The following is a 15949-nucleotide window of genomic DNA, read 5'->3' on the forward strand; positions in this document are numbered from 1 at the left end:
TTATCTGTTGGCCATCCATATGTCTTCCTTGAAAAAATATCTGTTCAGGTCCTCTGTCCATTTTTTAATTGGATTTCTTTTTTTTGATATTGAGTTGTATGAGTTTTTGTGTATTTTAGATATTTTAGATATTAACCTCTTATCAGATGTATCATTTAAAAATACCTTCTCCAAAATGAAAACTAGATGGCTTTTTCATTTTGTTGATGGTTTCCTTTGCTGTGCAAAAAGCTTTTTGATTTGATATTGTTTCATTTGTTCATTTTTCTTTTTATTTTCCTTGGATCTGAGGAGACAGATCCAAAAAGATATTGCGAAGACTGATGTCAGAGAGTTTACTGCCTATGTTTTCTCCTAGGAGTTATATAATTTCAAGTCTTAAATTTATGTCTTTAATCTGTTTTGTGTTTATTTTTAGATATGGTGGAAGAGTGTTGGTCCAGTTTGATTCTTTGTATGTATCTGTCCAGTTTTCCCATTACCTTTTAATGAAGAGACGGTCTTTCCCTTTTTTTATATTGTTGCCCATTTTGTTGTAGATTAATTGACTGTATAAACATGGGTTTATTTCTGCGTTCTCTATTCTGTTAACATTGATCTATGTGTTTGTTTTTTTCTATCAGTGCCATAATGTTTTGATTACTAAATGTAGTAATCAAATTTGTAGTATATTTTGAAATCATGGAGCATAATACCTTCAGCTTTGTTCTTTTTTATTTTTCCAGATTGCATTGGCCAATCAGGGTCTTTCAAGGTTCCATACAAATTATAGGATGGTTTGTTCTAGTTCTTTGAAAAATTCCATTGATATTTTGATAAGGATTGCATTGCACTAAACTTGTAGATTACTTTGGGTAGTATGGACATTTTAAACAATATTATTTTTTCTAATTCATGAGCATGATATATCTTTCTATTTATTTGTGTTGTTTTCAACATGTTTTATTAGTGTTTTATAGTTTTCAGAGTACAGGTCTTTCATCTCCATAGTTAAATTTTTTCCTAGGTATTTTATTCTTTTTGATACAGTTGTAAATGGGAGTATTTTCTTGACTTCCATTTCTGTTAGTTTGTTATTACCATGTAGAAAAGCAACAGATTTCTGTATATTAATTTTGTATCATGTAACTTTACTGAATTCATTTATTAGTTCTAGTGTTTTTTTGGTGGAGGCTTTAGGGTTTTCTAAAATTGGTATCATGTCATCTTCAAATAGTGGCAGTTTACCTCTTCTTTTCCAGTTTGAATGCCTTTGTCTTTTTCTTGCCTGATTGCTGTGGCTAGAACTTTCAGTACTATATTGAATAAAAGTGGAGTATGCATCCTTGTTTTGTTCCTCATGTTAAAGGAAAAGCTTTCTGTTTTTCAGAGTTCAGTATGATGTTAGCTGCGAGTTCATCATATTTGGTTTTTATTATGTTGATGTGTGTTCCCTCTATACCCACTTTGTTGAGAATATTCTTCATAAATTGATATCAGATTTGGTCAAATGCTTTTTTTTTTTTTTTACATCCGATGAGATGATCATATAGTTTTTATCTTTTATCTTATTATTGTGGTATATCACATTGATTGATTTTTGTATATTGAATCATCCTTGCATCCCTGGGATAAATTTTACTTGATCATGGTATATGCTCCTTTTAATGTATTATTGAATTCAATTTTCTAGTATTTTGTTGAGGATTTTTACATCTGTGTTCATCAGGGATACTGACCTGTTATTTTCTTTCTTTGTATTGTCTTTGTATGATTTTGGTATTAGAGTAATGTTGGTGGAAAGAATTGAAGGTGATACTTCCTCTGTGCTTTTTTGGAATAGTTTGAGGAAGATAGATATTAGCTCTTCTTCAAATGTTTTTTAGAATTCACCTGTGAAGTCATCTGGTCCTAGATTCTTTTTTCTTGGCAAATTTTTGATTACAGTTTCAATTTTACTATTAGTAACAGGTCTGTTCAGATTTTCTATTTCTTCCTGATTCAGTCTTGGAAGATTATATATTTGTAGGATTTTGTCTAGTTTTTTAGGTTGTCCAGTTTGTTGGTATGTATTCTCTGTAGTTACCTCTTCTGATTGTTGGATTTCTGTGGTGTTTGTTGTAACTTCTCCTTTTCTGTTTCTGATTTTATTTATTTGGGTCCTCTCTTTTTCTTGATGAATCAAGTTAAAGGTTATCAATTTTGTTTAACCCTTCAAAGAACCAGCTCTTAGTTTCATTGATTTTTTTTTGTTTTTTTGCATGTCTCTTTGATTTATTTATGCTCTGATTTTTATTATTTTCCTTCTTCTACCAGCTTTGGTCTTTGTTCTTCTTTCTCTGGTTCCTTTAGGTATAATGTTAGATTGTTTATTTGAGATATTTCTCCTTTCTTGAGGGAAAGTTATATCAGTATAAACTTTGTTCTTAGAACTGCTTTTGTTTTATCCCATAGATTTTGGTGTGGAGTGTTTCCATTTTTATTTCTCAGGTTTTTTTTATTTATTCTTTGATTTCATTGGTAACCTACTGGTTGTTTAGTAGCATGTTGTTTATCTTCCATATGTTTTTGTTTTTCTATTTTTCTGTTTATAAGTATCTAGTAAGTTTCATGCCATTGTGGTTGGAAAAATGCTTGATATAATTTCAGTCTTCTTTAATTTATTGAGACTTGTTTTATGGCCTAGCATGTGATTTATCTTGGAGTATATTTCATGTGCATTTGAAAAAGAGTGCATGTTCTATAGCTTTTGGATGAAATATTCCATATATATTAAGTTCATCTGGTATGATATGTTGTTTAAGACCAATGTTTCCTTACTGATTTTCTGTCTAGATGATATAACAATTGATGTAAATTGGGTGTTAAATTCCCCTTTCATAATTGTATTACCATCTGTTTCTCCCTTTATGTCTGTTGGTATTTACTTTATATATTTATATGCCCCTATGTTGGGTACATAGATATTTACAATTGTTATACTCTCTTGTTGGATTGATCTCTTTATTATCATGTAATGCCTTTCTTTGTATCTTGTTGAAGTCTCTAAAATCAGTTTTGTCTGATATAAGTATTGCTTCCCCAATTTTATTTTTGTTTCCATTTGCATGGATTATCTTTTCTATCCCTTAACTTTTAGTCTTGGATTGTCTTTAGACCTGAAGTGAGTCCCTTGTAGGCAGCGTATATATGGGTCTTATTTTTTTATTCATTCAACTATCCTATGTCTTTTGATGGGAGCATTTAGACCATTTACATTTAAAGTAATTGTAGATGGTCATGTACTTATTGCCATTTTGTTAATTGTTTTCTGGTTATTTTTGTAGTTCTTTTTTATTCTTTTCTTCTTCTCTTGCTCTCTTCTCTTGTGACTTGATGACTCTCTTTAGTATTATGTTTAGATTGCTTTTTATTTTTATGTTTTGGTATCTATTACAGGTTTTTGGTTGTTTTGTTACCATGAGGTTCATATATAACAATCTGTGTATATAGCTGTCTATTTTAAATTGATGATCTCTTAAATTTGGATGCCTTCTAAAAGCCCTGCATTTTTACTCCTCCCGTATTTATTGTTTTTGATGTCATATTTTACATCTTTTTATTTTGTGTGGCTCTGAGCTACTTACTGTGGGTATAGATGATCTTACTACTTTTATGTTTTAACTTTTAGCTTTATAGGTGGTTGATCCACTATCTTTACTATATGTCTTCCTTTACCTGTGAGTTTTTTTCTTTCGTGTTTTTCTTATCTGATTATGGCCTTTACTTTTTTGCTTAGAGAAGTCCTTTAAACATTTCCTGTAATTTTTAATGTTTAGTCAGTTTAGTGGTGGTGAATTCTTTTGGTTTTTGCTTGCCATACAATTTTTTATTTCTCTTTCACTTCTGAGTAATAACTTTGCCAGATAGAGTATTACTGGTTGTAGGATTTTCCCTTTTCAGCACACTGGCTATATCATGCTACTTTTTTCTGGTCTGCAAAGTTTCTGCGAAAAAGTCAGCTTATAGTCTTATGGTAATTCCCTTGAATATAACTACTTGCTTTTCTCTTGCTACTTTTAAAATTCTCTCTTTATCTTTATTTTTTGATGTTTTAAGTATAATGTGTCTCATTGTGGACCTTTTGGGTTCATCTTGTTTAGGATTCTCTGTGCTTCGTGGATCTGGATGTCTGTTTTCTTTCCCAGGTTAGGGAAGTATTCAGCTATTATTTCTTCAAATAAGTTCTCTGCTCCTTTCTCTCTCTTCTATCCTTCTGGGACGCCCATAATACAAGTATCAGTACACATGTGGTTGCCCCAGAGGTCTCTTACATTAACCTCATTTTTAAAAAATTTTCTTTTCTTTTTTCTATTCAGCTTCAGTGATTTCCAATACTCTGTCTTCCATATTGTAGATCCATTGTTCTGTATAATCTAATCTACTGTTTATTCCCTCTAGTGTATCTTTTATATTAGTTATTGTATTCTTCAGGTCTGATTAGTTCTTTTTTATATTTAATAACTCTTCATTGAAGTTATCACTGTGCTCATTCATTTTTCTCTCAAGTTTGGTGAGCATCTTTATGATCATTAGCTTGAGCTCTTTGTCAGGTAGATTGCTTATCCGTTTCATTTAGTTATTTTTCTGAGGTTTTCCCTTTTCCTTTTGTTTGGACAATTTTCCTTTGTCTCTTCATTTTGCCTAATTCTCTGTTTATTTCTATGTATTAGGTATGTTTGTTATATCTTCTGGTATTGGAGAAGTGGCTTTATGTTGGAGATGTGGGGTCTACTAGCATGCTCCCCTTTGGCAACCAGAGCCAAATTCTCTAGGAGTGTACCCTCTATGGGCTGTGTGCATCCTTCTTTTTTGGTGGGGCTAACTGCTGCAAGCACATTGGTAGGCAAGGCTGGCCCCTGACTGGGCTGTGAGGACTTGCTTTGTGTGACTGCTGTAGATGCACTCTTGAGTGGGGCAAGACCCTGGTTTGGGTGGTTGTGAGCCTCACCATCATGTGACTGTTCAGGCATGCTTGTTGGTGGGGCAGACCCCCAATGCTAGACCCCCAGGGAAGGCCCACCAGCATGCATGTCAGCATGGTAGAATGAGATCACAAAATGGATGCTACCAGCATCTCAGTCTCTAGGGGGGTGTTCCACCTGCCTCCAATTTCTCCATGAGGCTTTCCAAATTAGCAACTGCGTCTGACCTAGGTCTGACCCAGCTTTCAAATGCTATATCTGCTGGGACTCAAAGTGAGTGTGTTTTTGCACACGTCTGTTAAGGGTGAAGTCTCAGTTATTTACCGCTCTCTGACTCTCCTGAGTGCGAGCCCAGCTGGTTTTCAAAACCAGATATTTTGGAGGCTCGCCTTCCCAGGGCAGAACCCATGGTGTAGGGAGGGTGAATGGGGCTTGGACCCCTTGCTGCTTGAGAAGACTGGTGTGGTTGTGATATCCCTTCAGCTTGTGGATTACCATACCAAGAGTATGGGTCCTGACTGGGCTGCATCTCTGCCCCTCCTACTCACCTTGTTGTGGCTCCTTTTTTAGATCTTTTGTTGTGGAAAATCTTTTCTTCTGTTCTGTAGGTCACTGCAAAGGTAGTTACTCTCTAAGTAGTTATATTTTTTGTGTGCCTTTGGAATGAAATGAACTCAGAATCTTCCTGATTTGTCATCTTGATCTCAACTCTCTAGTAATTCTTCTTAAATTTTTGGTAGAACTCCCTAGTGAAGCCAACTGGCCATGGTCTTTTATTTTTGGGAATTTTTAAAATTAATAATTCAGTTTCTAATTTTTGTGGGCTTATTCTGGTTTTCTGTTTTTTCTTGATTCAGTTTTAGTAGTTTTTATCTTTCTAGGAATTCATCCATTTCATCTAAATTATTAATTTTTTGGTGTACAGTTGCTCATAGTACTCCATTATAATTCTTTTTTATTTCTGAAAGAGCAGTAGTAATTTCTTCTGAGAAGGCTTGATTTAGAAGAGGGAGACAGCCAATAAAAGTTTAAATAAGATAAGGTCAAGTAGTGATCAGTGTTACAATGATACTAAAACAGGGTGAAATGAAGAAAGAAGGCAGATGGCTATTTTTAGAGTGAGTCATAGGTAAAGACCTTGCTGAGAAGTAACATTTTAATTGGGACCTGCGTGACAATAATGAGCTAGCCACTCAAATATTCATAGCAGTTTAGGCACAGAGAAATGACTCATGTGAAAGCGTAAGAGGAAATGTAAAAAGCTGATATATTTGAGGAATATGCAGAAAGCCAGTATGGCTAAAGTGTACTGTGTGAGAGGGAGATTAGGAGATTAAGCCAGAAATACAGATACAGACAGGTCCAGATTTTATGGAACTTGGCAGGCAGCCATGGTAAAGAATTTGAATTTTGTTCCAGATGAAACCATTTGAAGGGTTTAAGCAAGGGACGGACATGATCTGTTTTATGTTTTAAAAGATTACTCTGGCTCCTGTGTGGAAAACAGATTGTAAAGAGTCAAGAGGGGAAGACCATTTATGGGAGACAAATTATGTTTCTTAGGAGCAATATAGGTGAAAGAAGCTAGTTCTGGACTAGAGTAACAGTGGAAAGAAAAGGATGCATTCAGGATATGTTTGTCTTGATAGAGTCACTTTGCCAATGGCCTAAATGTCAGTGGACAAAAGAAAAGAATCATAAAAGGAATCTGAGGTTTCTGGTGTGAACAGCTTCGTCGATGGCATGATAATAGATGATATTGTTGGATCTCAGGGCAGGCCACCCTAAGATATGCCACCGTGGCATATTGATTATTTTGAATTGCAGTTATTTGGCAGATGGATGGTGGGGGAAAAATCATATTAAAAATACTCTTTCTCCATGAAAGCAGGAAATAAATCTCCCACTTGAAGGTATCCTTTCTATACTAGCAGTATAGAAAGCATCCTTATCACCAGAGTTAGGGAATTCAAGGCTAAGCTGTACAAGCAAACTTTGTTACTTCATCAGTTTACTACCCCAAGTACAAGCCCCTTTGTTTTGTTAAATCTTCACAAATAATTGTTTCTTTGTCCAAAAATAATATATGAACAGCCTTCTTTGGTTACTCTGGGTGTCCTGTTTCTAGGAGACTCTTGACATACAGATCAAACTTTTTTCTCCTATTAATCTGTCTTGTGTCAATTTAATTATTAGACCAGTCAAAAGAATTCAGAATGGGTTAGGAGGAAATTTCTCCCTGCTCCCGGCAGTATACATAGTTATTTCTTTGCATGGGTGTCTCCAGTACCAGGCTAGGGACTTGTCGATGGCATAGCAAGTATCTTATTAATTCTTGTATCTCAAGCACCTAGCAAATGCTCAGTCAGTGTGGATTGGAAAAATTATATACTGTAATAATAATAAGATATTACTGTTATCTTTGTCTTAGCTCAGTTTAAGTCAATCAGAAAATGCTCCTAAGAAAGAATGTTTGGACTGACTCATGAAGGAAAGCAGGGGTTGTTGGGAAGAGGGCAAATTTGTAATTTAACACAGAATACTCTGTTATAATGTTCTTAATGGTCACTCCCATTCTTGAATGAGAAAATGATACTTGTTAAATTTTCTATATCCTGTGAGGCCAGTTAAAGTCATAAAGGTTGGAATGAGCGTTGCCAGATTTGGGCAGCTTTTTTTGTGTGTGTGGTCAGAAAAGTAGTGATGATTAAGACATATACTTTCCTTATTGTTTACATTTACATAACTGTTCTTTCTTCAATTTAAGTGTTCTTTATGTTTATCAACAATGTTGGCCTTAGATTATGTGTTCCTAAAAGCCAGAGACTACGTTATTTTTTTGTTAGAACACCTGGTACAGTGTACCATGTGTATTTAGATGCTAAATAAATTTGTTTTTATGGTGATATTTTCCTATTTAGTTCTGCCTTGTGTTTCTGTACAGATTCTATTTTCTAACAGTGTTGGCTTGAGATATCTTGCCTTCCTCCCCAGCTATTCACTTATAAAAGTTAAAAACCTATAGGAAAATTGGAATAATACAAAAATAATAGTGCAGTGAATGCCCATATACACTATATTTAGATTTATCACTTTTAAAAATTATTGAGACACTTGCTTTATCTCTGTATGTACACACACACAAAACATACACACAACATACAGATGAAAGTAAGTTATAGACATCTTATCACCAAATACTTCAACATGAATCTTTAAAGAACAAGGATATCTTCCTTCTTAAATATAAAACATTGTTAAACCAAAGAAATTTAACTTCAAATTAAGATTAATTTAGTATATTCTTTATTCAAATTTCTTCAATTATTAAAAAAAGTTTTTTTATAACCTTTGACTTATTTATGTTTTTGAATCCAGGAGGCAGCCAGTAATCATACATTGTATCTGATTGAGAGAAATCTTTTAATATATGTATTTTGTGTTATATCTATTGTATATCTTATCTGCTCTTATAGAGTCATTTGAAGTCTTTAAGGGTAACATATTTTGACTTTTTCAAGAATAGTGCATGACATTTACGAACTATGTAATGAAATAAGCTGCTTTTCCAGCTGCTGCCTAGCCCCTGAAGGTTAACTTTGAAAATGACTTTTCCAGTAACTGAGTGAGCTGAACTGTTGCTTTTAAAATCCTTTTTAGTGCTGCTTTTCCAGCTTTTGAACTTTTCACTAAGCATTAGTCATTTTAATAAAAATACATTTTGTTTGTAGGCCTTAATAGCATTTTGTTCTCATAAAAATATGGAAAACTTCACCAGATTCAATTCATTGTAGCTCTTTTAAAAGAAGGGAAGTTTCAAAATGAAACACTAAACTTTCCTCTCCCACCCCCAAGTTAATAAATTACATAATTACTAAATTGTCTCTGATTGACTTTGGAATTTAGTAATTTAAAAACCTGATGTCAGAGAAGAAATGTTGAAATACTATTAAAAACATTAGATTTGCTGAAAAAGTATCCATTGCCCAGTTACGCTAATCTAAATACCATGGTAACATTAACCACATTTTCTCTATCATTGTAGAGAATTTGGAGTTCTTTATTCTTTTGAATGTCTCATTCTCATTCATTGCTGTATTTTTTTGTGGATGAAGCAGTATTATCCAATGTTACCTCCCAAAGGAGTCTTTTTAATTTAATTATTTCATGTTCTCCAAATGTGTAGTTTATTGTTTATAGTTGCAGTATAAATGAGAGAAAGGAGGATTAGGTCACTAGTGGCTATAAAGTATTTGTATCTTGATGGTATTTATTGTTTTAGTAATAATCCTTGACATCATTATTAGAGCCAAATTGGATATGGTTATTAGCTGTTTCTTTTCTTCCTCACCTCCATTTTTTTCCCTGAGTTTTCCAGTGCTCTTTGAAGCTGTACCTTTTTTGGTTTTTTTTTTTTTCACATTTTCCTTTTTTCCCCCTAAAATATGTTTTTTGTGAGTCATGTACTTAGCTTTTACAGTTTTTAAGTGTTTTTTTTTTTCAGCTCATCTCCAGGCCATTTTTTTGTTTGTTTTCATGGAAATTTTCTCCTCTCAGGTCTCTTAAGGCATGTCAACCTCTTTAAAGCTTTCCTCCTTCAGAGTGATTATATGTAGAGATATTATTAAAATTTATCCCAAAGCCTCTTTTGTTGATTTAAATTGCTCCTGTGTTGAAAAATCTTTGGCTAATGAAAATGATGTTTTTCCACTCTTCTAACTTAATAGTCCTGGCTCTCTCTGAGGCCTTCAACTCCTGTCTCCACTCTTCCAACATTGATCTAGTGTGACTATATTCTATTCTTAATCATTCATCAGAAGTAAACTTCTACCTCTGAGGTCTCTAAAATTTGTGGAATTGACATCTTATTGCCCATTCTACCAAGCCTGCATTGTATTTTCAGTGAAACACTCAATTACTCAGTCCCTTTAAATCCTCTGTGTTCAGTTTGTATCTGCTTAGAATCCAAAACTAACCCTGTGGAGAGTCTTGTCTGCACTTTTTGGAAAGCCATGTTTCTATCTGTCTACAAGTTGATCCATTAGGTTTTCCTAGCCATAACTCAGATTCATTGTGTCCAAATTAGACTCAGCATTAATTGCCCCAGATAAAATTGAGAACTGTGTTTATTTTGTTTGCTTCTGTGTGCTCCACATTTGGTGTATACTATGCAGGAAGTGCATTTTTCTTGGATGAATGAACAAATGAATTATATTTCCTTCAACTAAACTAGTTCCCCTTCCTAACTTCTCTGTCTCATTGCTAACATTATTCCTTATCAGCTGGCAGAGAGGATGTCAAAATCTTTTGTGTTTCAGAATTTTAGGTCCAATGAAGAGGATGAAGCTTGAGATTATGCTTCCGAAAGGGGAGGAGATGGAATCTTGAGTTGAGATAGGTAGAAGGGTTGTAATCCTGGAAGGTTCTGGGTTATTTGAGGGAATTTCCTCAAGGCTGAGGAAAGTGACAATATTTAGAAAGTATCTTTTTCATATGGCAGATACATGTGTACATTCCCATGCTGAGTCCCAAAGAGGTGGCAGTAGCTCAGGTGATGTGGCAGAGAGGATGAGTGTGTGTGTGTTTGTATGCTGTGTGTTCTGTATGTGTATGATTGAACATCAGGAGTCTTAGTCTTCAGCTTCTTCCTCTCTGTGCTCTTGGAGCTGCAGCAGTTGAGGACCACAAATACTGCACAGAAACATATTTTTGATAATGGAATATATGCAATTTATATTACGATTTCATTAGATAATAATAATTTCTATGCTGTTCCATAGTTTTTAAGATGAAAATTCATAATGCTAATTGAGGGGATGTTCTGTAACTCCACAGTTCTGTATTAATGTGCATTTAGGTTATTTCCATTTTTTCTCATCGTACTACAAAGCTAATGAATGTCTTAGTATATAAAGTTTTCTTATAATTTTTTCAGTACTATATAACCATATTCTCCTGAAGTTTTAGGTCTGAATCATTCTCTCTTTCCCTCAGGATTTTCTGTTTGTGTCATGATGTCAAGGCCCAGGAAGCTTAATGTTCCTGGGCCTTGAAATGCCTTTTTATTAGCCACTGACTGCGAATTCAATAATTTTAATTTCTTAGATGTTTATTTGAGTCCACATATTACTAAGGATTTACTGATATTGTATAAAGAGTCAGATGTTTAAATCAAGTATAACCCACCATCATGAGCTTTATGTTTGCTTTGGATAGCTATTTAATTGTTTTTTTCTCTGGAGGTCTTAATATTTCTTGTCAATTGTAAGATTTAAAGAAATAATTTTCATGCTCAGTCTTTTAACTAAATAGGAAATTCCCATGTATGAGGCAGATGGCAAACCCCACCATCTTATGTTTGCTATATGGATTCTTAACATCTTTACTGTTTACAAGAATTTTAATTTAATATATATTTCTATTTTTTTGAAAACTCAACAATATATATGATAAAAACTTCAAACACAACAAAAGAGTATACAGTAAAAAATCCTCTAGTTTTCTTCCCTAGAAGCAACCATTTATTATCAGTTTATTTGTATCCTTTCAGCATTATTTTATACATATTCTAGCTTTTCTCTGTCATATTTACTTTAGCTAAAACTGTAGTGTTCCTGAAAAGGGGGAACATCTTGTTTCAATTAATATATTTTTGTCATTTTAGTAATACATTTATTTATATTACTATTTATACAAGTTCAATGTAGTTTTGTTTAGTTATATTTGGATTTTCTTTTATCTGTAAATAAAAATCTGAGTAAGGTTGATTCAAATAGTCATGAACTTTTTTGGAGAATCAAAATTAGGAAAAATAGAAAAAGGTTTTCAAAACGGTACAGAAACTGAATAAGACTGGATGGGGAGGTAGGGGACAGTAAGAGTCAGGACTACTGAGTATGGTATTTGAGGAGCATTCTCTATCTGTAAATACCTTGCTTCCTTTCTTTAGCACATGTATATATTTCTGTTACCCATACTGTTGGATAATACATTATTACATTCCGTATAACTGATTTCTAAGCTATGCTCTGGGGATGTTAGTATTTTGTAAGATATTAATGAGTATGTGATGGAACAATTTTATGGTAAAAATTGTTTGGGAAAAGCTCTGTGGCATTGATAGTAAATGTTTTTTAGTGAAGTTCATAAATTGCTTTCAAAGTATAAGGTATTGAATGCATCCATCTGAGCTACTAAGATATTTTACAACATATAAATATGAATGAAAAGAAAATCTATTACAGAGCTCATCATTTTCTTAACTCTTTCACTTATAGATACCATCTTTGTATTTGGCAAAAGTTTTCTTCTTTTTAGTATTTGCAGAATGCAGTTTTGGCAGTTCCTGGGGGGAATAGAATTTGCTGAGGTAGTTTATATTCTTAAAATGCAGTTAACTATTATATCAGACACTACTTAGAAATGCCAGAATCAAATATTTAACCGTTTTCTGCCTTTTTTCTGTTATACTTGCCATAAACAATGCAAGTTGTATACATAAACCACACAATTATTTACTTTCAGTGTTTGATGGAATGGCTTTTAAAAAGTCACACATATTGCCAAGTAGTAAAATACATATTTATTTAGTTTTCTTTGAATCAGGGGAATGTGGGAGGGCAGCGCCAACCTCATGTGAAAGAGCCTGGTCTGGGGAAGGGCAGGGAAACCAGCAGCCACGTTAACATTCCTTCTGCTGGTGCTGCCACCTTTCCCTCGTGGAGTCTTTGATAGTTCAGAACAGAATTCTGCCTCAGATCCTTCTTTGACATTAGTTGAGTGTGCAGTAAACAAAAATAAATGAATCAGAACTTACATTTGTACCTCCTCCCTATTCATGAATTCTTTATGAGTTAGATATGCACGTGTATGGTTTTTTTTTTGAAACCGATGAACAACCCTATCCCAGTGATTGAGACTCTGTTATTTCATGATAGTTATCTCTGTATCTGGGAATAAATCTTATCATTGTCTTAGCTTTATTTAACTTTTTCTCTGTCCAGTTTTAGTCTTGACTTTGGATTATATTGACCTTTGAAATCCCAAAAAAGTTATTTTTCTTCATATTTAGGAGTGAAACTTTTGTTTATAACCCCTTTATCATCCTCTTGAAAATGACAGAGTTCCTTTTAACGATGAAAATACCTCAAGGTCATAGATCTCCTGATTTTTTATTTGACCTGATAGCAGAGCCAGACTTCATTAGATACGGTGATTCTGTTTTTGTCACCCCTTCCCCATTCATAACATAAACACAAAAAATAAAATAAGGAGTGGAAGAAATTTCACTGTGGACTTGAATGACTCTCACAAGGTTTTGTTTAGGGTGAAGGTGTATATATTTATATTTTAGGAAACGTTCATATTTATATATAAAGTAAATTCTCTATATAAATATGCTATTTGAAATATTTGTGTTACTATATATTTATATTAGTATATTTTATGCAAAATACATACATAAAAATACATATTTTATGTATGTATATGTTATGTAACATTAGTGTAATCAAATAAATGAATATACATACTATATAAAATTCAAAATATAAATAAACAGATATATAAATATATACATTTAAATACTGTGGTTATGTATCTATATACAACTATCTACATAATACAAATATACATATGTATTTATATTTGGGGGACGTTTCATATGATACTCTAGCAATTCCTTAAAAAAATTACCCAAAGTAAATACATTCTTGGCTGATACAGTGTTGTATGTAAGTGTGCATGGATGCTTAGGGAGGTAATAATGTTTTATTAATTTTTAAGCAGAGTTTAAACTAGTTCTTGAGAGAATGAGCAGTTAAGTGAACAAATTTTCACAGTAAGTTATCATACCCCTTTTCTTTGGTGGCTTAAGTTTTGATACATTAATATTCTCTACACATAAGGGTGTTGGGGGTGGGTGCATGGCAGTGGCCTTAATTGTGTTGGTAACAGAAGGTATTACAAAGCTGAGGGAGGTCCGTTGGCACACGAGAGGGTAAGAGAGTAGAAAGAATAAGCCAGTGATTTGAGCTGTTTATGTTAAAGGCTACTTGACTTTCTGTGGAAAAGATCCTTCACCCTGTCATTGGGCATGGAACTGGCAGCTGGAGTGTTGTCTCTGACTCCTAAAAACCAGGCGAATGAGCCTGTTGAAAGATGGGGTCAGCTATGCTCCAGCTGCCACATGCCCTGAATGAAAGTCACAAAGAGACTCATACACGCCACTGAGCAGGACTGCAGTGAGGAGCTAGGAGCTTTTAACTGCCAGTTTGTCCACAGTTTCTAAAGGACTAATTATTAAGAAGCTTTAAGAGCCATGGTGATGGAAATGGTTACTGTTTAAAGATTACCAAGAACGGTGCTTAAAAAGGTGTTGGATAGGAGTTTTCCTTTAGCATTAATGGCCATTAGCCACAGGCTAAGGTTGAAACCCACTGCTATCAAAGGTTTGTTTTCTCCTGATAGCTCTGTAGCTGTAAGCTTATTGGGCATTAGCTCTATCACCAGGGCACTATGGCAAGGCTTGAAGTTCTGTAAATACAGGTGTAGTGCCTGTTATGGGAGGGACACAAGACAGCAACTCAGTGTATTTGGCTGGATATTTCCTGGTAGTGCCAGAGTAAGAGCTGGGTGAGTGGTTACTGAGACATGTCCAGACATTGCTCCATCTCTTTTCCTTGGGATCCCAGCCTCAGGACAGAGGATAAAGAATTGTGTCAGAATTTACTTCATGGTAGTGAAATGGTCCAATTTAGTTGTCTTCTAAAACTGCTTCAGCTAACATGGACCTCTAGGGTCAAAGAAAAGGAAATGCTTTAGAACATGAAAGTGATCGAAGGAATCACTCTATTTAATCTTTCCAACTTCTTGTTAAGACATACTCTTTGGAAGTTTAAATGTTTGGATGCTTGAAGTTTTGAAGGACAACTCTGATCTTTGACACTTCTACTCCATTCTGTCAAAGGTTCAATTCCCTTAAGAGTTTCTCATCATCATCTGCAAACACCTACTGAGTGTTTCTCCATGATGATGCTTTCCTAAAGCTTCTCCTAGGTTGTCTGAAGCATCTGGTAGTTCACAGTCCTTCTAGGAAAGTTTGGAATTATTTAATATTTAAATAGCAACCTTTTTATGGGAACTTCATTATCACTTTTGAGGCCTTCCTTGTCTGCCAGTTCAAGTCAGTAGTATTAACTAAGCATTATGGTATGCCCTGCATGAGGACTGGACCTCAAGGGACTTGGAGGGAGGGTGTCACATGGATTTCATATATATTAAGCAGTTAGAGAACATTATAAGAAAATATAACTTTAAAGATTTATTTGTGTGGTACAAGCTCTTAAGTGTAGGACGGATCTGCATAACTGAGTGTGAATCCTGGCTCTACCACTCTAGATAAATCAGTCTCTCTAATCCTCATATATCTAATAGGGTACTGTTAACTATCTCCAGAATTATTGAAAGAATTAAATAACACAACAGAATACTACTCAGCCATAAAAAAGAATGAAAATTTGCCATTTGGGAACATGGATGGACTTGGAGGGTATTATACTAAGTGAAGTAAGTCAGACAGAGAAAGACAAATACTGTATGATATCACTTACATGTGGAGTCTAAAAAATACAACAAACTAATGAATATAACAAAAAAGAAGCAGACTCATAGATATGGGGAATAAACTACTCATTACCAGTGGGGGAGAGGGAAGGAGGGAGGGACAATATAGGGGTAGGGGATTAAGAGGTATAAACTGTTATGCATAAAATAAGGATATACTGTACTGTGTAGCCAGTATTTTATAATAATTCTAAATGAGATATAACCTTTAAAAATTGTAAATCACTATATTATACACCTGTAACTTATATAATATTGTACATCAACTATACTTCAATAAAAACAGAAGAAAAAGGAAAAAAAACCCCTCAAGAATTAAGTAATATACAAAAAGTGCCAAGCACATCATAGGTATTCTGCACATGCCAGTTAGTACCACATAG

Source organism: Vicugna pacos, chromosome 2 (assembly GCF_048564905.1).
Source record: "Vicugna pacos chromosome 2, VicPac4, whole genome shotgun sequence".
Taxonomy (NCBI): Eukaryota; Metazoa; Chordata; class Mammalia; order Artiodactyla; family Camelidae; genus Vicugna; species Vicugna pacos.